The sequence below is a fragment of the Manis javanica genome, chromosome 15, assembly GCF_040802235.1.
Source record: "Manis javanica isolate MJ-LG chromosome 15, MJ_LKY, whole genome shotgun sequence".
Classification (NCBI taxonomy): domain Eukaryota; kingdom Metazoa; phylum Chordata; class Mammalia; order Pholidota; family Manidae; genus Manis; species Manis javanica.
Genome location: NC_133170.1, coordinates 2,425,340 through 2,453,318, shown reverse-complemented (window position 1 = coordinate 2,453,318; position 27,979 = coordinate 2,425,340). Strand labels below are relative to the sequence as shown.

Here is a 27,979-nt window from a genome sequence, read left to right as displayed (position 1 = left end):
ACCTTTTTGAACTCGGAGGTTATTTATATTGTTAAATAATTTTATATGCTGTATGGTTGCATCAATCCTTTATTCATGTTTTTGAGAGTCAAGTTTATTGAGTAGGGAGGCGAAGGCAGAAGGAGCAGGCAGGGCAGTTGGAAAGGTGCTGGGAAAATGGACGGTAGCTCCCTGGACGGTTGGCGAGTTGAGGGATTTGGGGATTAGGCTGAGCCGGAAAGAGTGCAGTTAGAGGGTTGGTTTGGAAGTTCGATGCATGGAACTGGGGTTGTGGAGCGGTCACAGTCAGCAGTGACGGCAAAGTCAAGGGAAGCCTTCGAGCGCTGAGAGAGGGCGAGGACACCCTCCCGATCCGGAGAGGAGGGCGTGTGCTGGGCGAGCAGGTGTCATGAACCTCACCGAACGGATGTGGCTTCGCCTGAGACCAACGACAGGCGCAGTATCGGTCAGCCTGACAGCAGCCAGTGGCCAGACCTTCAGGGGCCAAGGAAGCACGTGGCCAGGGGACCGCGGCGGGACTCGAGGCAGCAGTGAAATCTAGGAAGACAGCGACAGCATCTCCAAGTTCAGAAGGGAGAGGGGTATGAGGGCACCAAGAGCCACCCCTTGCGAAGACCTTGGGGAAGTGTCCTCAGGGGAGACCTGGGTTTTCGTTAGAGCCTGAAGGTGAAGGAAGGCACAGCAGAAAGATCAAGGATGTCAGCGAGGTGCTGATGACCGATGGTGACATCTGGGGGGCCCAGGGCTTCAGGACTTAGGAGAGGTTGGGAGGTGGGTCAGAGAAGGGGGTGTCGGTGATACCAGCTGTGAGAGAGACGGAATGAGCTGGGGGTCCTAAGCTTCCCACAGTGGTGGATATGAACAAGATGACAGGGACAACGAGATTAGCCCCTAAGTTCTTGAGGTAGAAAAGGGTGGTATGACTGGGTGGGGGAGGCTTTGGAAAAAGAAGGGAGCCTTATAACTGAGGGAAAATCTATAAAAGGGTGCTGAACTCAAGAGCTCCCCGAGACTACTAATATCCTTTTTGTGCATATTTATTATATTTATGTAACATTCTTATGCCGTTTGTTTCAATAATTCTGTTTTGGAGAGCACATGTTGTTTAGATGCTATTGTTTCAATAAGGGTTGCTCTTATCAGAGAAGGGCCAAAGGTCACATCTCTCCTGGTGAATTTAGGAGAGGAATGCAGGAAGGGGGACCCAGGCACAGGGCAACTCCACCCATCTCACTCCAACCATAAATTTCCTTGTTGTGGATTTAGCCTCAACTCTGTAAAAGCAGCAGCGGCCTGGACAGGCACGTGGCTAGAACCCACAGCCCCAGGGACTTTGGGAGGACCGCGGAGGGTGGCTTTGGGCTTCCTCTGGCCAAGAGGCCTTTACACACTGGCTCTGTCTTCTGTCCGGAATGCTGTCTGTCTGCCACCCTTTTCATCTCCCAGTTAAGTACAGCTCAGGGTCACTTTGCCAGGAAACCTTCCCTTCCTTCCAAGTTTAGACCTCCTCGTTTCATGTTCTCCTAGAACCTTGTTCCTTCAGAGCATTTATCTCAATTTGTAATTACATATTCATTATAATGATTATTTGATTTATGACTGTTCCCACGAGACTGTGAACCTCATGAGAGCTGGAATGGCATCTCTTTATAAGTCATATTAGCTCCAGTATTCTGTGTAGTGCCAGCCTTACAGCACACACTGGATGAATGAATGGATGAATGAACGACTTAAAAGAGGACAAGATGATGCTGAGAACTTTCCACTGGAGACAAGCAGTAAATAAGTGTTTCAAAAAAGAGGGGGGTGAGCTGGAGAATAGTTTATTAGAATTAGCACTGCCTATGTTAAGTAGCATTCTAAGATAAAGCATCATAAATTTCTTTCAATTGCCATCTATTATTTTTTCTTCTGTATCAGATTTCTAATCTAATATGTGGAGGTGAGAAAGCACAAGCCAATAAAATCTTAAAAGGTGTTACAGGTGGAGATGAAAGTCATATACATTTATAAGTATATGTAAGTATATAATTTCAAGCCTTCATATGGAAAAATCACAGGGTTTTAACTCAGCAAAAATATTTTGGAAACTGCAGAATTAGCCTCAGCGACATGATTGATTGCAGATGGCGACGGGGACAAATGCAAAGCATAGTATTACAAGATTAAGTGCTACTGTTTCAGTTAAAGTAGGAATCAAAAGAGCAGAACATCCTCCTTTGAATTTTCTGAAGGATCAAATCTCACCTACTCTGCATTGCTCCTTCAATGAGTCAGTCTCGCTGAGAGAAGGCTTCCAAGAGTCAGGGTGAATGGTTTATGATTGGACGGCAGTGACAACCTGAAATATGTTCATTAGTCTATAATGTTTAACAACGGATTTCACTAAGCTGATTCCTCGCCCTGTCAGTGCTGTAGTTCGCGTGCCAAACCCACTTCAGTTTTACACACACATATTCCCCCATCGCCTTCCACTCTCCTCATCTGACATTCTGGAATGTCACCTTTATTAGCTTGTTGACAATATCATGCTGCTAACTAAATGGCACTTCTGCCCATTTCTATCAGGGTCCAATCAACATGGTTAGGCTGATATTTAGGGATTATAATGATATGTTAACAGTGAATAATTTTAATATATTCATTGTTTATTCCTCTGGTTATGAGGCCCTGAAGTAATGACAGTAGCCTTGTTTGATTTTATGTTTCTTTCAGCTGAGGTCATTAGTACACTAAAATATTAAAATGCCATACCTGATGTTTTTCTCTGCAATTAAAATCAGTTTATATTCTAAGTTATTTTAAAGAAAAGAGTTAGGAAGTGAGCCCTTTTGTTCAGTGTTTCCCCACTAAGGAACATTTGTTTTTATGTTTAAAATACTCTCATTATTGTAGTAGTAGCTTCAGCAAAATCAACTGGCATAACAATATACATATTATGTATCACATGAGATATTAACATACATCCTTGATACTATCATTCTATCTTACTACCCTCTCAGAGAAATTTTAAATGAAAATCTCACATATTTCAGTTTATAGGACACTAAAATCCTTTTGAATCAGACTGACCTCTGAAAAGAAGTTCATCCATGTCTAGACATTTTCCACAGCCAATAATCAGTAGTAAAATGCACACACATATACCACACATATGTACACACAGATCAGTGGATGCTCACATATATAAATGCATGTATACTATGCATATAAGCATAATAAATATTATTAAATATTTGCATATATGGAAGATGTAGTGCAGGCAATGAAAGATTATAATGCCAATTAAAATTACGAAGTATAGTTGAAAACATAATTAAAAAGCAAATATCTGGTGAAAATAATCATTCAAATATGATAGACAAAGGGTTAAATACTTGGCATATAAATGGTTTATATTAATTCATGAGAAAAATATAAAGGTGCTAATAAAAAATTCAGGGGGGAGAGGGGACAAAGAACTTAGCAGACAGTTGAAGGAAGTGATACATACAAGAAAGAAAATATTCACCTTCACTAATGATCAAAGAAATGCAAATTATATTCAAGAAAATATTTCCCAGTACAAAGATGTATAATTTTTTTAAAGTGAATTTATGTCAAAATGGCCCACTAAAAACTTGAAAGTATTACTTCAAAGCAGTGTTAGGTTAAATATAAAAAAAGAAAGATATATTAGGGTTCAAAAAAGAGTACAAACCCATGTAACTCTAGAAACATATGAACATTTTTTAAAGGCATAACCAACTGCTATAAACTTTGTATTTATGTATCTTTCAAAGAGAGAGTCAATTTTCCAATAAAATTAAAAGGCAAAGAGTTAATGTAAGAAGATATTTTTTAAAACCTGGAAACATAACCATTAAATACATTTAGTCATCAATCAGAAGTCCATCTCTAACACAGAATCACATTTATATGACCGAATGAGGAAATGTTGGACTATTCAATAAATGGTACTTGGTAATTGGTTACTTATATGGAAAGATAATATCCTTACCTCATTTCATACACAGAGGTCAATTCCAACTGGAATGAAGATCTAAACAAAGAAAATTTTTTTTATCTTTATGACAACATACATAGAAAGATCTTTATAAACTTGTGATAGGGAATTAGTTTTTAATGTTGAGCTAAGAGCTCAAGTAATAAAAAATACAATTTTGAATACATTAAAATTAAATTTTTCTGTATTAAAAATCTAAACAAAGCAAAATGATGATCTTGGAGATAAGAAGAATATTTGTAATTGACCAATATAATATATACACTTAAAATACTTAAAATACAAGTATTCTTTAATGATAGATTACTGTTATTGGCAATATGGCAAACCAGAGACCCAAAAGCCCTCTTAAAACATATAAAACTGTTTGATAAAATATGTACTTTCAAGTGAATAAACAAACCTGTGAGATAGCAATAAAATATGTCAGTGCCAAGATCAAAACAAAAACATCACTGCAGAGAGATAAGGAGGCTCTAAAACTTTTGGTTATGCTGGTATCATAGAGCAAAGAGTTCTGGAGGAAAGTCTTGGACTTAGCAGGACTGTGAACAATAGTGGAAACTGTCCCATGCATAGTCGGGCCAAGAGATGCTACACCTTCAATGAAGTGATGGACTAAAACATAAAACCACAGGGAAAACTGTCCCTCTCATCTTTGATTCTAGTCAAAGATTAAGAAAGTCTCCTGATCAATTATAGGACCACTGGTGAGCCTTCCATGGGTGTGATGCCTGCATCAACATAATTTGCATAATTTTAAATACATGAATCAAAAAAACATCATTTAAATTGAATCCAGGTCTGTAGTACCCTTCAGTACACAGTAAAAGAAAATGTGGTTTATCCCTAGAGAAAGTGTTATTCAATTCATGCCTCAAAAAAATTCTTACAAGAGAACAACTTCAAAAGCAAATCTTCCAGATTGAAATTATCAGTTACAACATATAGTTATATATAATATGCAAAAATGTATAATATACAAAACTGTGTTTAATACTCTTAATGAAGTAAACAATGAAAATAAAAATCTGATCAATGAGAGATTACAAAAATAAGCAGGAAAATTTGCAAAGAATGCAATAAAAATCCTAAAAATAAAAATATAGTTAAAAAATATAGTTAACTATAGTAAAAAACAAACACGGTTGGTAAGTTAAGCATAAGCAAAAAGAAAACTAGTGAACTCTATTATCACAAGAAATTATTCAGAATGAAGCACAGAAAAATAAAATAAAAGAAATATGAAAGATTTATCAACATGGAAGAGGGAGTAAGAGAAGTAAATGAAATAAAAGAAATGAAGGAGAGGAAATATTTAAAAGGAAGTCATGGAAATTTTGCTCAGAATTGATAAAAGGCATGAATCCTTAGATTCAGGAAGACTCATGAATTTCAAGCAGGATGTAGAAGCAAAAATTCATATCTAAAAATATCATAGTGAAACTATAATACATCAAAAACAAATAATATCACTTGAAAGAAGACAGAGAAAAAAGGTTTGTTCAAAAATGATTACCAATCAGAATGACAGCTGATTTCCCAATAGAAAAGATGGAAGCCAGAGACACTGGAATGACATGTTTAGAGTCTTGATATAAAATTGAAAGCCCAGAATTCAAGCTTACCCACTCTGTCTTTTAATAGTGAGATGTAAAAACATTTTCAAGTATACAAAAAAAAGTGTCTGTATCAAAATATACACTTCAATGATTCTTCTCAGAACAAATTTTTGAGAATACCTGTTAAATGTGGATAAACCGAAACAAAAATGAATATATAAAGCAATAATAATAATGTTTAATTGTAGAATTAAAATTATGCAAAAATATTAAATAATAATTCTATTAAATCAGGTGGGAGTAATTACACTAAAATATTCTGAAGTCCTTATATTATTTAGAATAGGGTAAACAGGCTAACTTTTGTCTTTGTTAATTATAAATATCAACACTTCTACCATGAGAATTAAAGGAAGAAAAAAAAACTCACCTCTTAAATCAATGGGTACTGGTAGAATGACAAAAATCCAAAATGAGAAAACATCCTCAATCTATTTTAATGAAAGAGAGAGAGAAAAGAGAAGGGCAGATTTAAATATATATCCTCAAAGTTAAAGACATATATATTCCAACCCATTTCTCTGTAGCTTACTCATTTATTTCTCAACACTCTATAATCCTAAGAGGTAGATACCATTATTAACCTCATCTACTTTTTATTACAGATTCTGAATGACAATAAAAATATCACATATCTGTTTTTTAAATTCAGCTAAAGTAATTATAGGAAATACAACAGTCTTACATGTATTTTTTAAGTTGTAATAAAAAACACACTAAAAAGTTGTGTTGACTTGTTTTCTTATTATTAAATACTACATCAATGCAATCTCAATCAAATTCTTAACTGTATATTTTGGTGGGAAGGGGAGAACATGTGACAAAACAGTCTGACCCTATATGGAAGGACAAAGGGCCAAGAACCAAGAATAGCACAGTGTACTGTGGTGCGGGGACAGACTGGTGGAACCTTACAAATGCAGGTATAGTCCCTGGACCCACAGATTGGTAGCCTTACCTAGAAGCTTGTTAGAAATTCAGAACCTTTGGCTCCAACAACCCCAGATCAACTGAGTCAGAATCTGGCTTAACAAGCTAGCCCAGAAGAAGGGGAAAAGATGGTTTTAACAAACAATTCTGGGGCAACCAGTAGCTAAACACGAAAAAAGCAATTGTATCAAAAGGTACTGCTTGTTTGTATGGTACTCAATACCCTTACTCTCTATGACCAAATTTCTGAAGAACATCTGAAAAAAATCCATAAGAATAAAAGTGAAGGCAAAAGGAATGATCTGAATGCCCATTTTCTGGGTGTCTCTGTGTCCGTATGCCTGAATCTATGCATCATCCTGTTCATGAGCTTTTCTTAGGTCCCCAACTTCAGCATGTCTTTGTCTTCTTTAAAACTTACAATTTTAATTTTGTGCAGTTTAGTAGTGTTAAGTGTATTAGCAGATGTCCAGGACTTTTTCATCTTACCACACTGACACTCTGTGCCATTACATGACTCCCCTTTCCAATCTCCCCCAAGTCTCTGGCAACCACCATTATATTTTCTGTTTCTATAAATTTGACTACTTTAGACATCTCATATAAGTGGCACTATATACAGTACTTGTCCTTTTGTGACTGGCTTATTTCCCCTAGCATAATATTCTCAAATTTCAGTCATTTTGTAGCATGTGACAGAATTTTCTTCTTTTTTAAGGCTTAATAATATTCCTTTGTGTGTATATACTACATGTTACTTATCCATGCATCCATGGGTAGACGTCTGGGTTGCTTACACATCTTGGCTGTTGTGAATAGTACCGCTCTGAACATAGGTGTACAGATATCTTTTTGAGACCCTGCACTCAATTCTTTTGAATATACACCTAGAAGTGGGATTGCTGGATCATGCGGTACTTCTATTTTTAATTTTACAGGAACCCTCTATAGATACACCATGTTTTCCATAGTGGTTGCACCAACTTAGAACCCCACCGACAACATGCAAGAGTTTCAGTTTCTCCACAGCCTTGTCAATACTTAATATTTTCTGTTTTTTTAGATATTAGTCATCTTAAAGGTATAAGTTATATTTCATTGTGGTCTTGATTTGCATTGATCTGATGATTACTTATGTTGAGTGTCTTTTAATGTGTCTGTTGGCTATTTTTATATCTTCTTTGGAAAAATGTATATTCAGGTCCTTTACTCATTTTTAAGTCAGATTGTATTTTATGCTATTGAGTTGTATTAGTTCCTTATATATTTTGGATATTAACCCCTTATGAGATCTATCATTTGCAAATATTTTCTCCCACTCTACAGGCTGCCTTTTTTTGCTGCTGATTGTTTCTTCTGCTGTGCAGATGCTTTTTTAGTTTGATGTTGTCCCACTTGCTTGTTTTTGTTTTTATTTCTTGTGCTTTTGGTGTCACAGCCAAGAAATCTTTGCCAAATTGCACATGTGTTTTTTCAAAAGGCTGCATGCTGAGGAGCTAAATGTTCAACACAAGAAATGAGAAAAACAGAGTAAACCTAGAAGTAGTACAAAGAAAATTGAAAAGATAGAAAGAATGAAACAGAAAACAAAATACACTACAGCATATAAAGATACAAAAGTTTGTTATTTGAAAAAATTAATAAAATTTGCAAGCCTCCAGCATGTACAATAAAGAAAGAAAGAGAAAGAACAAGTGCACAAATGAACAACATGTGATAAAGGGAAAGAGACATATTGAACACACCAGAATCTAGATTAGAAGGGTACAGGAAGGAAGGAGTGTCTCTCACTAATTCTACTGACTAACTGGTAATCGTATCCCTAGGAAATGGTTTGAAAGCAGAATGGTCTACAGTCAAGCACAAATATTCTTAACCGTTTTGAATCCCAACCTTGCCACCACTGTCTTTGTGTAAATTATTTAACTCTGTTTCCTCATCTCTAAATGGAGATAGTAATAGTCCCTTCCTAATAGGGTTAAGTTAATAAAAATAAGTTAATGGTTACATGAGGGTAGACACATGTCAAAATTCATCAAGCTGTTCACTAAGATTTGTGCATTGAATATAAAATATAAAATCAATATAAAAATCTTTTTAAAATGTGCACAATAAATAAATTGATTTATTGTACCTGTCCTGCACTTTCTAAGTGTTTACTGCTGCTGAAGTAGGATTTGGGATGACTCTAGCAAGCAATATTCTTGTGACTCTTCTGTCTGCAGCTGCACTTTTCTGAGCTCTTCAAGTCTTCTTAACATGCCAAGTAAGGCATAATGAAAGGGCGAGCAGACGAAATAAAAGTCAGAAGTTACTTTACAACAGTGCTTGTTAGAGGCTGGAGGAGAGGAAGTGAAACTTAATAAATGAGTCTTTTGGAAATGCACACCTCTGCACGGCACAGCTCATTGAGAACTGGCTCTACTGGACTACATTTTTACAGTAACTAAATGGAAGCAGTTTCCCAGTTTAAATCATGCAGTTTAAGTCAAGTTCCAGTTTAAAAATGTCAATCAGTCAAATCAATCAATCAATCATGCTGAGTTCTTTTGGTGCAACCCATTTTATTTTAATAACTGTCGACAAAAACATGTACTTTAATTAAACAGACACAGTGATGATGAAAGCAGAATGGTGGGAAAAGACACACTGTGCTAGCAGTAAACTTGGGAAAGCTGGTGTGGCTTTGTTAATATTTGATAAAATAATATCCAAAACAAGACACATTGTCAGACATTTATTACCTTTTATCACTGCTAAATGGAAACACCTAGGAGTGTAGAAAGTTAATTCCTTAAGGGTGCTCTCTAGAATTGTTTGCTAACGATTTAAACAGATGTGTACTTACAAACAGATCAAATTAAATAAAAAAGAAAAAATACAGGCAAATCCATTATCAAGGCTGGGGATTCTGGTCCTCATTCTCAATATATGCATAGAACAAGTAGAGAAAAGTAAGTCAGAATATCGAGCCTGTGAACAGACTATGAACCACCCTGAAATGTGTGACATTTCCAGGGCGCGCGGAAGCGTCCTCCGCGGAGGCCACGTGACAGGCCATCACATAAATCAGAGAACTTTCAAAAGATTGAGATTGGACGCAATATGTGTCTCAACAGATCCTGGCTAGAAATCAGTAGCAGAGAGATAGCTAGAAAATACTCAAATTTTGAAAATCAAGCAATACACTCCTAAAGAACCATGAGCTAAAAGAAATGACAAGGAAATTAAAATGTATGCTGAACTGAGTGATATTTCATAATTCGTGAAGTGCACTTAATTAGCAGAGGGAAATTTCCTCTCTAAGCTAAGAACCTTTAAGAAACTAAAAGAGAAAATCAAATTACTCCCAAGCACACAGAAGAAAGGAGATGAGCGTCAGAGTGGAGGTCGAGGAGGCGGGTGTCAGAGGGAACCAACGAAGGTCGGATTTGCTTTGGGGAGAATATTAATACATTTACTCGACCCTATCAAGTCTGATCAGGAACAACAGTACTGACATCAGTGATGAAAGTGGGGACAGCACTACTGATCCGACAAATATTACAAATGTAACTAGAATATATAATGAAAAATTTTATGACAAACTAAACAATCTAGATGAAATGGACAAATTTCTTGAAAAACATAGATGTGAAAACAGAAAAGCTGAAGAGACCTATACCTATTAAAGAGACTGGATTTACAATAAAAACCTTCCTATAAGAAAACTTTAGGTACAGAAGCTTCAGTGGTGAAGTCTATCCTATTTGAGGACAATATAATATTAACCTTACACAAACCCTTATTAAAAAAATAGGAAAGAATAAAACACTTTTCAGCCCACTTTATGAGACCAGCGTATTTTAATAAACGTATTATAGGAAAAGAAAATATTCCTCAAAACACAGAGGCAAAAGAAAAATAGGAAAAAAATAGCAAAATGTTCGAATGCAATACCAGCATTATTTCTACATTAAGGATAATACAGCCTGTTCCGGCAGTGTTTCTAAGGAAAGCCAGGCTCCTTTAACATTCGGAGATGAATCTGTAGTTCATCACATTAGCAGAATGAAGAAGATACTGTGATCATAACAAGACGTAGACAAAAACATTGAACAGAATTTAGCATTTGTTCATGACAAAAGCTTTAAGCGAACCAGGACTGAAAGGAGATGTTTCTGATCTGGTAAGAACATCTCTAAAAAACCTACAGCTAAAATCAAACTCTGTGCTGATATATGGGACATTTTCTCATAAACCGATCTATAGATTCAATAAAATTCCAATAGAAAGACCTGAAAATGTTTTGTAGAAACTGAAACATTCATCATAAAATTTATATGGATGCACAAAGGATCTAGATTAACCAAAGTAAACTTCAAAAAGAAAAAAGAAAACATTATAAGACATATACTATCTGATTTCAAGACTTACTATAAAGCCATTGTAACCAAGATGATGTGGTATTAGTATAGGATAGACAAATGTTCCTTGATATAGAAGATAAAAAGAAGGTAGAAATAGAACCACACATATATCCCTCCTTGATTATCATCAAAATCACTAAGTCTATTTAATAACAAAAAGTCTTGTCAAGAAGTGGTGTTGGAACAATGAACTAATTTTATGGATAATGGGGTAAGGGGGAGGAAATTCACTTCAATCCTACTTCCCTTCATATAAAAAAAGTTGAGATGGCTTATAGACCTATATGTAAGAACTAAAACTGCAAAACATCTAATCTAAAAGGAAATAAATAGGAAAATATCTATATCTTTGCAACCTTGAGGTTGGCAAAACTTTCTCAGACTGAACACACCCACACACAAACATGCACAAGGAGAAGTGGTGACCTTGAAAATAATTGATGAATTGGATTTCATCAAGACTGGGAGAGAATATTTCCAAAACATTTATCTGATAAAGACTTTTATACAAAATATATACAGGATGCCTATAAATCACAAATAAACACAAAAAAAAATCCAATTTAAAACATGGGCAGAAGCTTTGAAAAGATACTTTTCAAAAGAAAATAAAACCATGTCCAGTAAGACTATTTATAGGTGCTTAACATCGTGAGCCACCAGGGGAATGCAAATCACAACCACGATGTTACAGGGTCATACCTACTGCAGGTGCAAAAGTGAAAAAGACTCAGGTCATGGAGTGAATATTTGTGTTGCCCCTGAATTCTTTTGTTGAAGCCATAACCCACCAATGAGATGGAATTTTAAGCTGGAGCTGTGAGGAGGTTATTAGGCTCAGAAGAGGTCACTGGAGTGGGGGCTCGTAATGGGACCAATGTCCTTAGAGGACAGAGACTAGAGCTCACTTGCTTCCGGCTTCTTCTCCATCCATCCCTGCCTCCTTGCCCCTCCCTCTCTCTCTCCCCCGTGTGAAGACACAGTGAGAATGTGGCCTTTTGCAAGCATGCAAGCCCCCTCTAAGCACTGGGGCATGCTGAATTCCTGATCTTGGGTGTCCAGCCTCCAAAACTGTGAGAAATAACTGTCTATTGTTTAAGCCATGGAAACTATGGTATTTTTTAAAAGCAGTCTAAGCTAAGACAACTGACAGTAACAACATTGGTGAGGAATGGGCGCATCTGAAATGCTCATGTATTGCAGGTGGGATATACAATGGTATAGACCACCTTGGAGTCCTGTGTAACAGCGCTTTGTAAGATTAAATGCTATGACCCAGAAATTCTACATCTAAGTATTAGCCCAGTGGGAATCAAGGATATTTATAACAGCTTTATTCACAATAACCCCAAACTGGAAACAGTCCAAATACTGATCAACAAAAGGACGGATAAGCAAATGGTGGTGCACACCTCAGCTATCAACAACGGAAGTTTACCGACCACAGCTGCTTGCAGCAACATGGGTGACACTCGAACACATACAGAAGCCAGACCAAAAAAAACCAAACTGTATGATTCCATTTACATTAAGCCCAAGAACAAACAAAACTAATCTATGCTGATAAGAATCAGAAAGTGGTGGTGGTGGTGTGAATTGACTGAAAGGAAACCATAGGAATATTCTAGGATGGAGGAAAGTATATTGTTATTTAGTAGTAGTTACATGAAGCTATATAATTACCAAAATCGATCAATCCTCACACCTAAGGTCTGCGTATTTAATGAATGTAACATGCCTCAATAATACATAAATTAATAGCAAATAGATAATTAAACATTCCGGCTGTTGATTCACTTGAAAGAAATTCACCTTCAGGGTGTAGTTCCTAAGCAGTACTTCTCCCAGTGAGTAACACAGACCGCCTGCATAGAAGTGACCCGAGCGCTGTGTTAAATGTTGGATTCTAGTGCCTTACTCACATGTCAATCAGAGTGGATGCATTAAAACTCCACGTTCTGTTTTCTACTTTACATAAATGATCCCCATGCTTATGTGCGTTATTTTGCTGGACATAAACTGATAAAAAGGATGTTAGCCTAGAATGATTCCTTTCTCTCTAGTAGCTGCAGTTCCAGTCACTGTACGACCTTGTCTCTTTCTGTAAGAATGAAGGGGTTCTCAGGGCCCAAGTGCTCTGGTGGGAAGAGTCCCTTCCAATACTCCACAAGCCAGAACGAGCCAGTGAAGGCTCCTAGTCCCTGTGTGGTCACATCAGCCCCATGCGGCCCTCAGGGCACTGAGGGACAGTGGCCCTGCTCAGTCCTCTCATTGTTTCATCCAGTTTCACTTTACCGCCTTCATCAGTTCAAGGTGAACCCCTGTGAGACTATACTGAACGGGCTTCTCACTAGACAGTGAAGTCCTCGAGGGCAAGGATGCTTCCAACACCGTTTGAATCTCAGGATTTAGTTCATGTTAGGCGCTTGGTGAGTAACTGTTGATTCAGTGAAAGAACTAATACAGCTAAAACCTGTCCTGTAACATCTCCCCACATAATTCCTTATCCTTACTGCAAATCAACATGTTTGGACAGAAATAGTCTACTGGTTACTAATTCATTCTATTTTCCTCACTTGTAGCTTAGGTCTTTCCATTTCGATTTCAAAAGATTATGAAAGAAGTAAGTTCTTTCCTGCCCCCAAGACCGGTCATGCCCTGTTGGGAACAATGGACTTAAAGCCATTAGGGACACTAAATTGCTTGTGGTCACTTGCACACACCAGCATATCTCCTGCGTCCTTGCCTGTGGCCATGGTCTCTGCTCTGGCTGGAATACCCTCCCCATCAACACCCATTCTTCTGAAAATACTGTTACTTCTCGTGTGCAGCCCCTGCACCAGGGGATCCTGGGGACCTGCAGGATCACAGTCCTACCCCTGGAACCCTTTGTTTCATACTATGTTTATCTGTGCCATATTACATGGACTTCAGCTAGACTGTGAGCCTGTGATATAACAAGAATAAAGCATTGACCTCTGTGTACTCTGAAAATACACTGTAGATGCTTAACTTATGTAATTTGAGACAATTTGAATTCTGTGACATGTTGAGTTCACACACAAAGTGACCACAGCATTCTCCACATTGCCAGCCCAATAATGTCAGGAAGTAAATGAGGTCATATCTTCTAGGTGGTTACTAACCAATCTGTCCTTTGAGGTGGTCACTAATACTTTAGTAATAAAGTCTAAAACTTTGGGGGTGGGGTTGACATGAAAAACACCAAACTATTATTTATGAACCTTTCTCCTGCTTCTTTTGGGAGGACATTTGCTTATTTCTAGTCCCATGGAATCTCTTCCACTCTCTGTATGAAGCGACAGGAACTTGGACTGAGACAGTAGCCGGAGCACAGAGAGGAATGGCCGTGAATAACACTCAGCGAGCGGCGGCCGATGCGTGAGGTTGAGCGGGGCCGGGAAGCAGGAGACGGCTACAGAGATTCAGCTGATGACCTTCCGGCCAAGGAGACTGACCTGCCCGCAGCCTTGGCCACGGAGAGGCCAGAGGAGCAGCCTGACCACCAGACAGCGAGCCGGCCCCAAGGAACCGGCAGGAGACCCTGGGGCGGAGGCTGAGGCTGCCCCCTACCCCCTCTTTCCTGTGCTGCCCAGACTCCCCATCTTCTCTGAAGCTCTCACCTGGCCAGCGGCTGCTCATCCATCCTGGATCCACCAAATGTTTGTGCCGAGCTTTACAGCTCACTAAGGCCTTCCTGTCATCCTTGTGCGGTGGATCTCAGTTCCCACTGTGCAGTCATGGGACTTGGATAGTAAGGGGCAGAGCTACGGGGTGAGTAGGGGGCATCATGATTCTCTTTATTCAATTTCTACTATTTAACACTATATCAGGTTCTCTAAGAGACAGAAGTATAAGACATGGCCTTTGACCCCAGGTGCCCATCACCATGAAATATGTCAGATGATTAGAGAGCAAGTGTGTGCTCAGGTAACTATATATTAGTAAGTATATAACAATATGTAAATACAGAAAGTTATATAAAAACTGCTATGTTAAAATCCAGTATTTCATTCGGGAAAAGACTCTTACATATTTATCCAGTTGCCAAAGACACAGGACAATATAGCACTGGCTCATTTGTAGAGATTTTATAGGACCTCTAGATTCTATTTATTAGACTATATAGGGCTGATAATTGAGAAACTGAATTTCTTCACTTATAAAAATATAAATTTTTTCTTGACTATTGTCAAATAAAATAAAGCACACACATTTTTAAAAAGCTTCATAAGTTCAGCAGGGTTGTAAAAGAGAAAAATTAAGCATATTTTTAAAAATAATATATCTACATTATGTATTTTAGACTGAAATATGAATTCCTGGTGGGAATGGTAGAAATATACTTTGATATATGAGCTTCATGTTCATTGCTTTTTGTATTAAAAATGCACTCTTTAATAATAGCTGAAGAAAATAAAAACTGATTTCATAAAGGAGTAATTTAGTTCTCCTAGAGGAAATAACTTTGACCCTGATTTAAAGTAATTTATAGAACATGGATCCTCTCTAAGGATCATGTTAGGCTTTTTGAGGATTAGTCTTTTCCAAGCAGGAGGTAATTAGAATTTTTAGAGAAGAGCGTTTGTGGCAAAAAGTTGGAGGGGGAGGGTCTGTTTGGGGATTCTTCTCAAATTAGCATCTGTCCACACCCCTGCAGCTGGTCCTCAACGAGGCTGCATAAAAATTGGTTTCAGCCATAATGTTAAAGACATTTCACCAAATTGCACAGCTTTTACAAACAAAACCATGTTTTCTTATTTCGTTCTGGAAAAAATGAGAAGCAGCCTCCAAAGCCTCTTCTAGTCATTCATACAGCTTCCTTCCGCTTTCTGCCACCAGGAGGGGAGCTGCTCCTGCCGGGGCTGAACAGCAGGCTGACCTGGAAGGGCTGCACTGCAAGCACCGAGGAGGGAGGGGAGCTTCCGCGTGAAGGGGCTCGAGCTGGAGAAGGAGCAGGACCTCCTGACTCTGTTCATGGGAGCTCGTGGTCCTGCAGGGAGGCTGCCCCGCGGAGGCAGGACACACGCAGCGCCCGGGGGGCCTCGGGCTGAGAGGAGAGGAGCGGGGTCATCAAAGATGCCCACTGGCGTCGGGGGTCCGCCCTGGGGGCTGCACTGTCGGGCCAAACACAGCTGGGCTCGCTCAGGCCCTGGAGCCGCCTCCCATCAAGGTCAACCCCTGCTTCAAAGACACCCAGCAGAGGGGAAATGAAAGTGCAGGGCATCCTGCCTTGGATCTGTGTTCAAAATGGCTCATGCAGTTTGCTGACTGGTGTCTTTCCGAGTTCATCGTTACTATTTGCCTTTTATCAAGAGCCAATGATATGCGCTAAAGACACACACGTACACATAAAATATTATTCTTCCCCTATGGGGCTGGGTGGTGGTAACATTGCTGTCCTCTCGGGAGACTGTAGCTGGAGCGCTTGGGGGCCACCAGACCCAGGTCAAGTGGCTGGAAAAGAGGTTGGTCAGAGATGAGAAGACTTCCAAAGGGGAGAGATGCCAGCAGGGTCTGGATACGAGTTTCATGGAAGGGGGCAAATGAACATTTGAAGGAGAAAGAGAGAAAAACAAGTCCCGCCACCTCCAACCCGTGTTTAGTCGAATAGAAATAAGCAGATGGTCCAAATTGAATCATCTCTGCCTTCTTGGTAAATAGATCTTCATCTTGTAAAAAAAAAAAAGCACAAATTTTCTCAGAGCAGCTTCAGCCTCTGGTCCTGGACCTTTTCCTGACCCCCCGGAAGAGCCTATGAAGGTCTGAGGTTGATTCATTCTCTTCTCTGTGCTGTCAGATCGTCAGTACCTGGGAACCCAGATTTAACGTGGCCGTGAGAACCCGAGAATAAAGACCCGGGGGGCCACCATGGTAGCAGAATTGGTGTCATCTAGTCCAACCCAAACCCCACTAATGAAGACGTTACCAGGAGGTATCTCAGATCTCAGGATAACCGAGCAAAAGAAGCCCAGGAGACGGCTCTCCCTGCTCTTTCCAGGAACAGAGAACCTCCTTTTAATATATATAATAATATATAATATATAACCTATACTTTTAACATATACAATTTTGCCAATTATACCTCAATATGGGGGGAATAATAAATCAATGGTTACAGTGATTATTTAAATATATAAAGTAAGATATAGAGAAATGACAATTATATAATATCTAAGCATGAGCTTTTGATTTTTCCGGGTCTTGTGTGTCCTTAAATGGCATTTTAGAGCTATTTTCATATGCAGATACAATGTTTTTTGAAGGTGGTTTGGAAACAAATTTATGTTGCTTTGATAAACAAGATATTAACTTTCCTCCCATTAAAAAAATAAACATGTATTAAGAATCTTCGCGTTGTCGTGCCGCAGACGCGCGACAGTCCCTCTTGCAACACTGAAATGCTCTACCCATCATCTTCCATTCTATTTTAAATTTGATATGGTTTGGATATATGAACAAGTCATACCTGCATTTTATTTTATTTTCTGTTTCACTAGCTTTCTAAATTTTTATTGTTTTTAGTAGTTTTAAGTTGATTGTCTCTGGTTTTCTATAGATACCGTTTCTGTAAATAGTGAGAGTTTATCTCCTCCATTAAAATGTATTTACCTCTGACTTTTTTCTCTTCTTTCCCTTGGCTTTTATATCCAGTAAAATGTTAAATAATAGAGGTGATAATGGACATGCTTATCTTGTTCTTGACCTTAGTGGACAGTTCATTTGAGGAAAGGTATATCTTGTCATGTTTACTATATTTAGTTTAGCCTTAATTTATTGAGGGTTTACAAAAATTCTAATTAAGAAAGACACGGAGTTTTTTCCATATCATCTATTAGTTCTTCCTAGGTATATTACTATGATGGGTTATATTAATAGATTTCTTAATATTAAACCATCTTGCTTTCCTGTAATAAATTTTTCATGGTCCCCATATGTTACTCTCTTGGATATTTGAGTTTATATTCAAAAACTGACTTGCAAGTTTCAGTTTTTTTTCAGTCTGTTTCAAACTTGGGAACATTTTCCTTCTTTCTCTGTGCTTTGAAGCAGTTAAAATATCACTGAAATACCTGCCGTTTGAAAGTGCAGCTGAATCACCCCATAGAACCTGTGACGTCGCCTGGGTCTGGCGCTCCAGGTGGGCTGCTCCATGAAAACATTTTTTCTTTTTCCTGTTAAAATGAGTCTGTTTCAATTTCCTCCCTTTCCTGGAGTCAGTTTTGGTAAATTACTGTCTTAGAAAACTGCTTCACCCGGGCTTTTCTTTTTTTTTTTCATATTTCAGATAAAGAAACTGAAGTCAAATGCTGTGCACTGAGGACTACAGCCAGATCTCTCCTGGAACTTGGTTGTGTTGTTAATGTTGTTTTAAAATATACCAGTTTCCACCATGCTGGTTCGTGATGGAGGTGGCTGCGATGAGGGCAGGTTGGAAGGATGGTGCGAAAAGAGGGCCCTCTAGGCAGAGCGGTTAGCAGGAGCTCATACGATATCGTCAGTGGTTAGAGTAGGACACAAAATTAACTTCGGTGTAAAGATACTGAATTAGTCATAGAAATATGAGCAGCTAGGAACAAATTCCTGCAGTCAAAAAAGTAGGGGGCACATTTGGAAACGGCATTGCATATAAGGAAAGGAAATCATTAAAATTAATCTTGGTTTTAATATATTCATTAATAATAGGAACATGAACAGCTGGACACTGTCTTTTCTACCTATAATTTCAACAGTGTTTTCCTCTTTCAATAGCTAAAAAAAATTTTGGAAAATACGACTTAATTTGCAAGTTTCTTCAGTCACATCTCTAATGAAGAAAGAAAAATAAATATGCCAAATAAACAAACTTTTATAAACATCTAAAAGTCATTACAGGGAAATATCTTTACATAGGCATATACTAAGTTCTTTATTAGTCCTATGTTTTTGAAGGAAATCTCAAGTTTGTACACAGCAGAAGCCTCAGAATGAGTTCCCAAGCGTCCAGAATGACTTAGCCAACACAGGAAGAAACAGAATTTCCTTAAAGAAAAAGCTGCTTAACCCCAGAATCAAAACAACCACACAAGAAGGACAAATATGCTCCCAGAAGCAACGATAAGGAATTCTTCAACATTCATCATATAATGGAAAAATACTTATTCAAAAGAACGGGAAAGTCCAATCCATACAAAACCAGAAACATTAAAATCTGCATGACTACGTCAGTCAGATGAGAAAAAGCAGTCAGTTACATAAGGCACGCAGTTTCCAAGGGCTGCTCTCCTTGCTGGTATGTCAGTGCATTCAGAGATGGGTTTTCCTTTGCTGTGTCCCTTTTCTGTATTCCACCACATTTATTTCTTCAGAGCATACATGATATTCTTTACTTCCTTACATTTAAATGCAAGAAGGACCCCAAAACATTTTCCTTTTTCTCCTATAGTTTAAAAATCCCTTTGAAAGGATAATTTTCTAGAGTCATGAATGCATGGAAGAAACTTCTAGAAAGAAGCTCAAGCATTGCTGAGGCAATTCAAACAGTTAAGGATAAAGAAGTATGTGAAACATGTAAAATAATGAGTTATCATTTACAGAGGAGGAAAGCATAGCATGCAGAATAAAGAATGCGACCAGATAAAAACAAAGAACCTCAAGCTGAAGTCAGATTAGAAGTTAAATTTCCTTTTTCTCTATTTACCAATCAAGTCAATTCTGTGTGTCTGATTCCAGGAAATTAATAAAATTCAGGACAAATTGGAGTAATTTCCTTTGGGAGGGAGTATCGTCTAATGGGAACATAGCTAGCAAAGGGCATATTTTTAGTTCCAAGGTCTGGCATGCACAGCTCCACACAGTTCTAATCACATATGTGGTAATAACAAGGAAGGGCTCAGTCACCGTATTTCTTAATAGCGGTAATATAAGTTATTTATTGATTCCTGAAGAAATTGCCTATAATATTTTCCTTTTGTGCCAATGGAAAGCATTGTAATTACATGGAAATCCATGATAATGTATTTAAAGAGCTCAAGTCGGGACACCCCAGAGCACTTAGAATGGAGTAACATCACTCCATACATAGCAATTAGAGAGCAACGAATTAGTGTCACTTACTGTGAGAAGCAACTGATTAATTATGTTTAGACATTGCTGCTGAGGGAAAACCCAGAGCCTACAGCTTCCAAATTGCACTCTCTGCCGCTCAGCTGACACACCTCTGCTGGCTGCAGAGCTGCTCCGTGTTTGATTCAGCCTCTCTCTCTGGCTGGTACAGGCACCCCTGAAGTTCTACCTGATGCTACTGTCCTGAAACAACTGTACATGAGAATGACAGCATACTTTTCCCTCCATCATATTAGGAGAGTGATTCGTGAGGCAGCTACGAGGCTGCACACCTCCAGGCCCGGCTCTGCAGGCGGCCGTGCAGTGCATGGCCACCGCAGTGGTATCCTGGCCCCCCTCCCACTCTGCAGCGACGTGCATCAATTCGGAAAATGAGAATTGCTCAAGGAGTCAAAGAAGAGATGTGAGCACCTGCCACCTTCTGTGAAGTTCTTGTGTCGAGGAGGTATTTTTTAAAATACCCAAGTTTTATCAAATTTTCATTTACCCTTGAACGTCCCGTCCAGCTTTCCTAAGCTGAATCTGGTAACATCGTCTCCTCTGTCATCGCCACATTCATGCCCCACCAGGGTGGGAAGCGAGGCCAGATGGTTGTTGGAACATGTGTCAGTCTGTTTCGCAGTTTCCTAAAAGAAACGCTGCTAAACGCCAGAATCAAAACAACCCCAAGAGGAGGAAGAATATGCTCCCAGGAGGAATCATGAAGGAATTCCTCAACATAAATCACACCGTGAAAAGTAATTACTCGAAAGAATAATTCCACTCCGTCACATTTCTTTCCGTTGAAACGTGAAATGCGTTCCTAAGGCTGCTAGGGAGACGGGTCAGCTCCAAGTCCACTCTGGGCAAGGACAGCCGGGCAGGCCTTTCCTCCTTCCACAGCACGAGTTGTGCCCACACGCATGGGCTGAGTCCCCGGCTGCGCTCTGAGAACCGACCTCTAGTACGAGTGACCCCGAGTCAGGGAGAGGGAGGGCCTCCCTGGCCTGAATTCTTAGGTGCACAATTTATAAAGTCAGTTAGTTCCTCCTCTCTCTTTCAGTTCTCCCCGTCTTCTCCCTGAACCCCTGCCCAGGTCCAGGCCGCTGGACTCCGTCTGTGCGATCGGCTATTACTGGTCAGTCATCTTGTACTTTAATATGTACAGAATATACGGTGAATCTTATTATAATGCAGTGTCACTCTACAGCATCTAGTTAACAATCCTGTAGTGTACATTTGAGATTTGCCAAGAGGGCGGCTCTTAAGCGTTTTCACCCAAGAAGGAGAAGGGGCAGGAGGGAAATGAGGAGTTAGAAGGGAAGAGGAGAATGATCAGAAGGAAGTGGTGACTGTGCGTGGTCACGGGCAGATGGATGCGTTGATTAGCCTGAATATGGTGATCGTTTCACAGTGTGTACGTCTATGAAAACATCCACGCGTACACCTTAAACGTAGTTTTCCTTTGTCGGTTATACCTCGAGAAAACTGACAAAATGCAGCCTCTGGTGTAGTAGGTTTTACGTTTGGCCCAGCCTTCTGCATTTCTGTCGAGTGCCCGCATCCCTGCGGTGCCTCCAGCCAGCCAACCATGCTGTGAGGAGCAGGCTTCTAACTCGTCTCCTGTTCCCAGTTTCTCCCCACAAAACACCCTATTATTGCATCGCGAGTGATTTCTCTTAAGTGTCATTGCATGAAATGTGACCCTGGGACTTTCTGTGACAGAAGCGGTTGGAACCCGTATCAGACCAGAGTAGTCATAACTCTCAGCGTAAGGCTCCCAAATCTGCATTCTTAACAACCACCCCAAGGTTCTCACATGCCCTAAAATTAGTAAGGTGCTACTATTTTAAGACAAGGGTCCAAATCAGATGAATTTTTCTTCCCAAAACATTTTTAATAGTCCCTGACTATTGAATAAAATTCCAGATTAAACACCCTGAAGGCATTTTCCTTCCTGCATTTTCTGTTTCCCCTGCCCTCGTCTTGCTGGTCCCACACACCAAGAGAAGAAAAACTGGCATCGTGAAAACGGTGGTAAGAACTGTCACTAAGGAGGACCTATTTATACCTCATTTAACCCATTGAAATCTCATCATTTGTATGAAGAATCTACCTTATTTCACCATTTTTCACCCTTTTAGGTAGGTGATACTTCCTCCATTTCACAGATGACAGGTCTGAATATCAGAAAAAGAGGCAGGTTTATTAGTGGGATGGATTCCAGCTCGTGTTATTGTCAGTCTCCCATTTACTAAGCCTGGAAATTACTCAGACTTGCTTTATAAATGTTTTGCTCCCAAGTAATTGTTTGTGTCACAAACAACTGGCAAAAAGCACAGCCATTTCTAGGGCATGCAATGAATAGTGGACACGAGCTAGACAAAAGGGACAAGGATGTTGCTGCATTGATGAAACAGGGTGTTTCTGCTTCTCCCTTTTACTTTCTAAAGTTCTATTACCTTTTGTTGCAATATTCTATACCTCAGAATAACTTTCCAGACCAGTTGCAATAAATAATCCTTACAAAATATACAGACCATAAATCCATTGTGAAAACTTAAAACCATCTGTGCATTGTTCATCCAACACAGAACATGTTTTTTTATACATTTCATGTACATTCTGTTGTCATAAATACTAATCATAAAGAACTGTTGATGAATTTGAAGCAATATTTAGTATTATTTACAAAAGGCATTACTGGAAAAATGGAAAAGCTATTTTATTTTGAGCCATGAGACGGAATCTGGCCATTTCTTACATTAACACCTTATAAATGGAGTGCATAAATCAATCATCAAATAGCATGTATTAAGATTCCACAAGCATATGGTACCATCGGAGGCACTGCATGAATAAAGCAGCCCCATCGCCCCAATCTCCATCCCTAAAAGAAAAGATATGATGTGGCGGGGAGTGTGCGAAACAGTTTTCCATCCCTTAGGGTGACCATCCTATTTATCACAGGATTAAGGACAAGAAGGACAAGTTAGAACAAACCACCCCTCTTTGTGGGGTACAGGGATTGGGGGATTCAAAGAAATTTGTTTCCACTGGGGAAGTATCTCTAGTAATCTTGGAAAATACGAATGATCTAATATTAACTGGATGTGACCAGTACCAATCTAAGGATTTTGAATGATCGGCTAGGGCTCCCATTTCTGTAATAAATTAAGGAAAGCAAATCAGTCAGAAAGAAGATCTTAAATGACTTCCCTAACATCACATGAAACCCCATCATTCCACATAAGCCAAGAGGAAACTACCCTCTCAAGTATTTTAATGACAAGTCGGATTAAATAAGTCAGAGTCCAATTCTGAATGTCTATACATCAAAAATTAGAACAAGCAACACCATGGAACATATGGGGCCCAGATGTAAATTAAAAGTAACAACAAAAACAAAAACCAGAGGAGTGAGCAGTCTATCCTACTGCTGTGACTCTGGTTTGAATTATTTCCCATCCTCTTATTGGCCATGTCAAACAGCCACAGAGACTGTTGAGAGGCCATATGCTCATTTCTTAATATTACTGTTATTCTTTAATATTCAACTTAATAATTTAATTTTTAATAATTCGTTATATAATTTAATATTTAATTTAGTATTATTTAATATTATTACATTAAATAAAATGCTGCTCCATGCAGTCCTAATATTCCATACTTCTATTTTTCTATAGGATTTTCTGAGTCATCTTAATGAAAAAAAGCAAATGGGTTTAAGCTGCTACTTTATAGGCTGAGACATAGTTCCTTATTTTCAAACTGCAGAGGAAAATTTTCCAGATGAAAATTTCTTAGACATTTGACTGATACCTTAGTCTAAGGATTTTTATATTCAGAAACATACAACATAATCCTGGGTGACTATCCCTTTTAGACTAGAATTTATTTCCTCTAGAAATTGAGGAATTTATTAGCTTCCAAGTTTTCAGTCACTAAACTCAAAAGTTCAAATATATGGGCGTGAAAATAACATTACACATTATAGGCTCAATCCTATTAAGATTCCTTGTTATCTAAGAAGAGGCTGTTGGACCAGGTCATCTGAGCACGAACGGAGGCCTTCCTGGGAGGATGTCCGCCGCCTCTCCCCTCTCCTGCTCCAGATCTAGCTATGTTTGTGACTCATTCCTGGTAGTCAGGAGTGCGTCTGTTGAGTCGCTGGCAGAGGTGATCCGGCCCCATCACTCCTTCCTTTTCGAAGTAGTGGATTTTCTCTGGACACAGATATTAAATTTCATAAACCAATAAAAAATGTAGATGTATTCAAACCAATACCCCCATTGTCTATCTTTCTAACCATATGTGCCCTATTGAAGCCAGGCACTGGCTCTGCTTCCTGACCCCCAATTCATAGCGGACACCCCTCAGTTCCTCTCGAGATCTGCACTGTTTCTGCCCCGTCCTCCCCCCTCCCCCCATCCCTTCTCTCCTCCCTGCCTCCCCCGTATCAGTTCATACGCCCTCTAGACTTTACATACTTTGACATCTTTTTGTGGAAACTCCACCACTAATTTAATAGGTGGTTGTAATGGTCTATAATTGCACATGGACCTATAAGAGATCCTATATTGAAGAGCAGATTCCTAACAAATTGACTTTTTACCATGAAGGCTGTGAACCATCAAATTTTATTTGGTCTGAGGCATCATTCCTAAGAGGGAGGTCATTCGAGGATTTGCCATTTAAGAAAAAAACAGAATTGGGAAGGCATGTTAACATGTGAGAGGAAGCCAGAAAACTGTTCTCTTGGCAATTCTGTCTATTCTGCCATAAACGTGTGTGTATAGATCCATGAGTGTGGTGTTGTGAAAAGTGACTTGACCCGAGTCATGAAATTCACAGCCAGCCTGAGATGTGGGAGGCCTGGCGGCCATCTCATAGAGTCTAACAGAAAGTCCAGTGGTATCCACACACTGCCTGAGAACTTGTTCGGCCTGGACCCCACGGGAAGCTGTTTTCCACACAAAATGAATAGAATATTACTCCAGCAGCTTACCTACTAGCCGGGGGAGGGCCCCACTGCTCCCCAGTGACTGGCAGCAGTCATTTCACCCTACAATCATCTGTATGAGTAGAACTCAGGATGTCCAGAAAATATTTCAATTACAAGAAACAAAAGCTTTGATATAGAGAAAGGATTCCCCTGCTATACAACAGAGTGGAACACAAATAATTTGGAAAATAAAAGACAAGAAATTTACCTAAGCGCGCATAAAGAATGCAAATTCATATCACAACCCTACTGTATGATTGTGTATAGGCTGTTTTATTTATTTATAGATCCAATAAAAGCATGGACTCCAGAGTCAGATGGCCTTGATTTAAAAACCCTTCTACACCACTTCTTGCTCTGTGACCCTGGGCAAACCACTCGACTTCTCTGAGCCTCCATTTCCTTGTCATTAAAATGGAGACAATAATATACTGTGTCTGTAAGATCCAGATGCATAGATGCCATGTTATTGTGTTTTATTTTTCACATCTGAACCTCTCTGATATACTTCTCCCGGGATTTGCTAAACGTTCAGATGCATTCAGTGAAAATGCAGAGCTTGTCTGAGTCAACACATCCAGGCGCACATGCAGAGATTGATGGGGATGGATTAATGCACCACATTCACTGTAACTTTGCACAGCACATGAAAGATCACATGCTGCGCTGCGTGCTCTGTAAGTCCTTCAGAATGTCTGCACCCAGTGTCCAGATATTAAGGCCCCCTTCTTGGCTCACAGGTTTCTGTAAGGATAAATGGGTTCTGTCAAATGTGCCGAGACACCTAGGCGACGGTGAACACTGTCTAAGTGCTGGATGGTATTATTGCTGTTTACATAGATGGGTGGGCTTAGTTTTTACTCTTTTTGTGGTTTTGATCATAGTTGTGTAATCCTTTGCATTTCTATATGATGTCTCATATTAAAAGACCCCTCCAGGACTTGTTATGCGGGGATGTGTGAACTGGTGTCTCCAACTTTCACAACTGTCACTCTAGAGACCAGAACTGGAGGGTCCCATGAGCAGACCAGCTTACAGAATATCACCCTAGCCAAGCACATTTTTCTCAGGGTATCAAATATGTTGTCATTATATAAAATACCATTTTCTGTTACGATGATAGCAAATTAGAAGCTCTGTTCCTTTCAGTAATACTCATTACAAGAAGCATTCAGTTATTGATTCTAGGGAAGTGCCGCTCAACCCCTGAACTAGAGGACCGGATGAATCACCCATTGTTTGTGGACTCTGCACATTAATGGCACAAAGTGTTATTAAACAAACCCGTTATGTGTAGCTTAATGCATGACTCTGGGATTGCTTTAAAGTCACACTCGTAGCAGGTTCCTGAAGCAATAAAACAGGTAAAGAATGACAGGCCTTTAACAAGTGACCTTTATAGATGCAAAAACGACCCCACCCTGAATTGGTGAAAGCAACTGGACAAAGTATGATTGAGCTACAGGGCAATCTGGCTTATGTAAGACTCCACCTTGACTAACAGAGTCTAATCAGCGGGGTGGGCAGTTTGCAGTGAGTTTTATAGTAACTGGAGAATAACATTTTGCTTACTTTACGTCTCTAGAGACTTGTCAGAAATGCAGTGAAAATGTTAAGACTAGATATATCGAAAGAAACTTTTCTTCCAAAACATGGGCTGTGGATTTATTATGATCTCATTAGCCCATTTAAGGAAATAACTATCTAAATTCAAAGAAGTTTGAAAATCTAAATATTCTACATTTTAAACATCCATTTTGGCGTCTACAGGGCCTACGGATCTAGCAAAGGGCCTGACAAACTCTTTTGTGAGAACCCTAATTTTATTCTACCTGACAGAGTCCAGTCATTTTTGACAATGGAACCTTTTGGTTCATTTAACAGAGACTTTTATTCACTCATCAATGATCCAGGGTTGGGAAACACTGCCCTGGAAATAAGCCTCCAGAATTCCCCTTTAAATCACTCTGGACCCCCAGTATTCACAGCGCAGGAAGTGCTTTGAATCTGCCTTAACTGCCTGCCACTTGGTTCAGAAATGACTCCAGAATCATGGGCTGCCTGAAGCCTTCCCTCCTTCCGGCCACCGCACGCTGTGCCCGGCTCTCTGGCCTTGTGCCCACATGCCACTATTTTTGCTCAAGTCCTCTTGGGACTGAAAACTTGACTTTGGACTTCTGGTTTCCAACACCACATGTAAGGAGATAGAAAACGTCACTCTTCCTAATAACAAGTAAAAAGCTGAACAGACTGAAAAATTAACCCTTCTGGGATCCGAAAAGGAAGGGAGGTCGCAGGACAAGCTGCTGTCCCCCAGGACTGGGGAATCGGACAAACACAGAGTCGCCACTTACCTGGAGCAGAGACTCAGGACCCAGAACCTGCCAGGAACCAGTGCCGGGGCAGGAGACCCTGAGCTGTATCAGAGGAATCGCTGGAGGCTCAGTGCCCGCAAGTCTGAGAGTTAAGAACTCCAGGGGACCCCGTCATGATGAGGCCCCCACAATATTGTGAGATTTCTTCTGGAGCTTGTAGAAGTTTATAGCATTGGATGCATATATGAGGAAGAAGAAAGACCTAAAATCACTAATTTTCTACCTTAGGAAACTAGAAAACAGGGCAAATTAAACCCAACGTAAGCAGAAGAAAATAAATAAGAATTAGAGCTGAAATCAATGAAATTAAAAATAGGAAATTAATAGAGAAAAATTAGTGAATCCAAGACGTTCTTTGGAAAGATCAATAAAATTCATAAACTTGGTGCTCACTTCAGCAGCAACATGTACTAAAATTGGCAACTCAGAGAAGACCAGCATGGCCCCTGTGCAAGGGTGACATGCAAATTCATGAAGCATTCTGTATATTATTTTTAATTGGAAAAAAATTGATAAACCTCTAGCCG

General features: G+C 39.4%; 1 long non-coding RNA gene and 1 other non-coding gene across 3 annotated transcripts in view; one reads left to right on the top strand and one right to left on the bottom strand.

Annotated features, from left to right (window-relative positions):
* LOC118970432 (uncharacterized) overlaps positions 1-27,979 on the bottom strand; it is an 83,105-nt gene that overhangs the window by 29,488 nt on the left and 25,638 nt on the right. Inside the window, exons 3-5 of one of the 2 annotated variants that reach the window (XR_005058368.2) lie at positions 5,999-6,059; positions 4,001-4,042; positions 64-660 (exon numbers count right to left, since the gene is read on the bottom strand). This is a non-coding gene — a long non-coding RNA (uncharacterized lncRNA). Of the gene's footprint in view, positions 1-63; positions 661-4,000; positions 4,043-5,998; positions 6,060-27,979 lie in introns of those variants that run through there. The other variant, XR_005058372.2, reaches the window with a different exon arrangement.
* Positions 27,838-27,943, top strand: LOC118970963 (U6 spliceosomal RNA). The gene has a single exon (XR_005059189.2). It is a non-coding gene; the product is annotated as a U6 spliceosomal RNA (small nuclear RNA).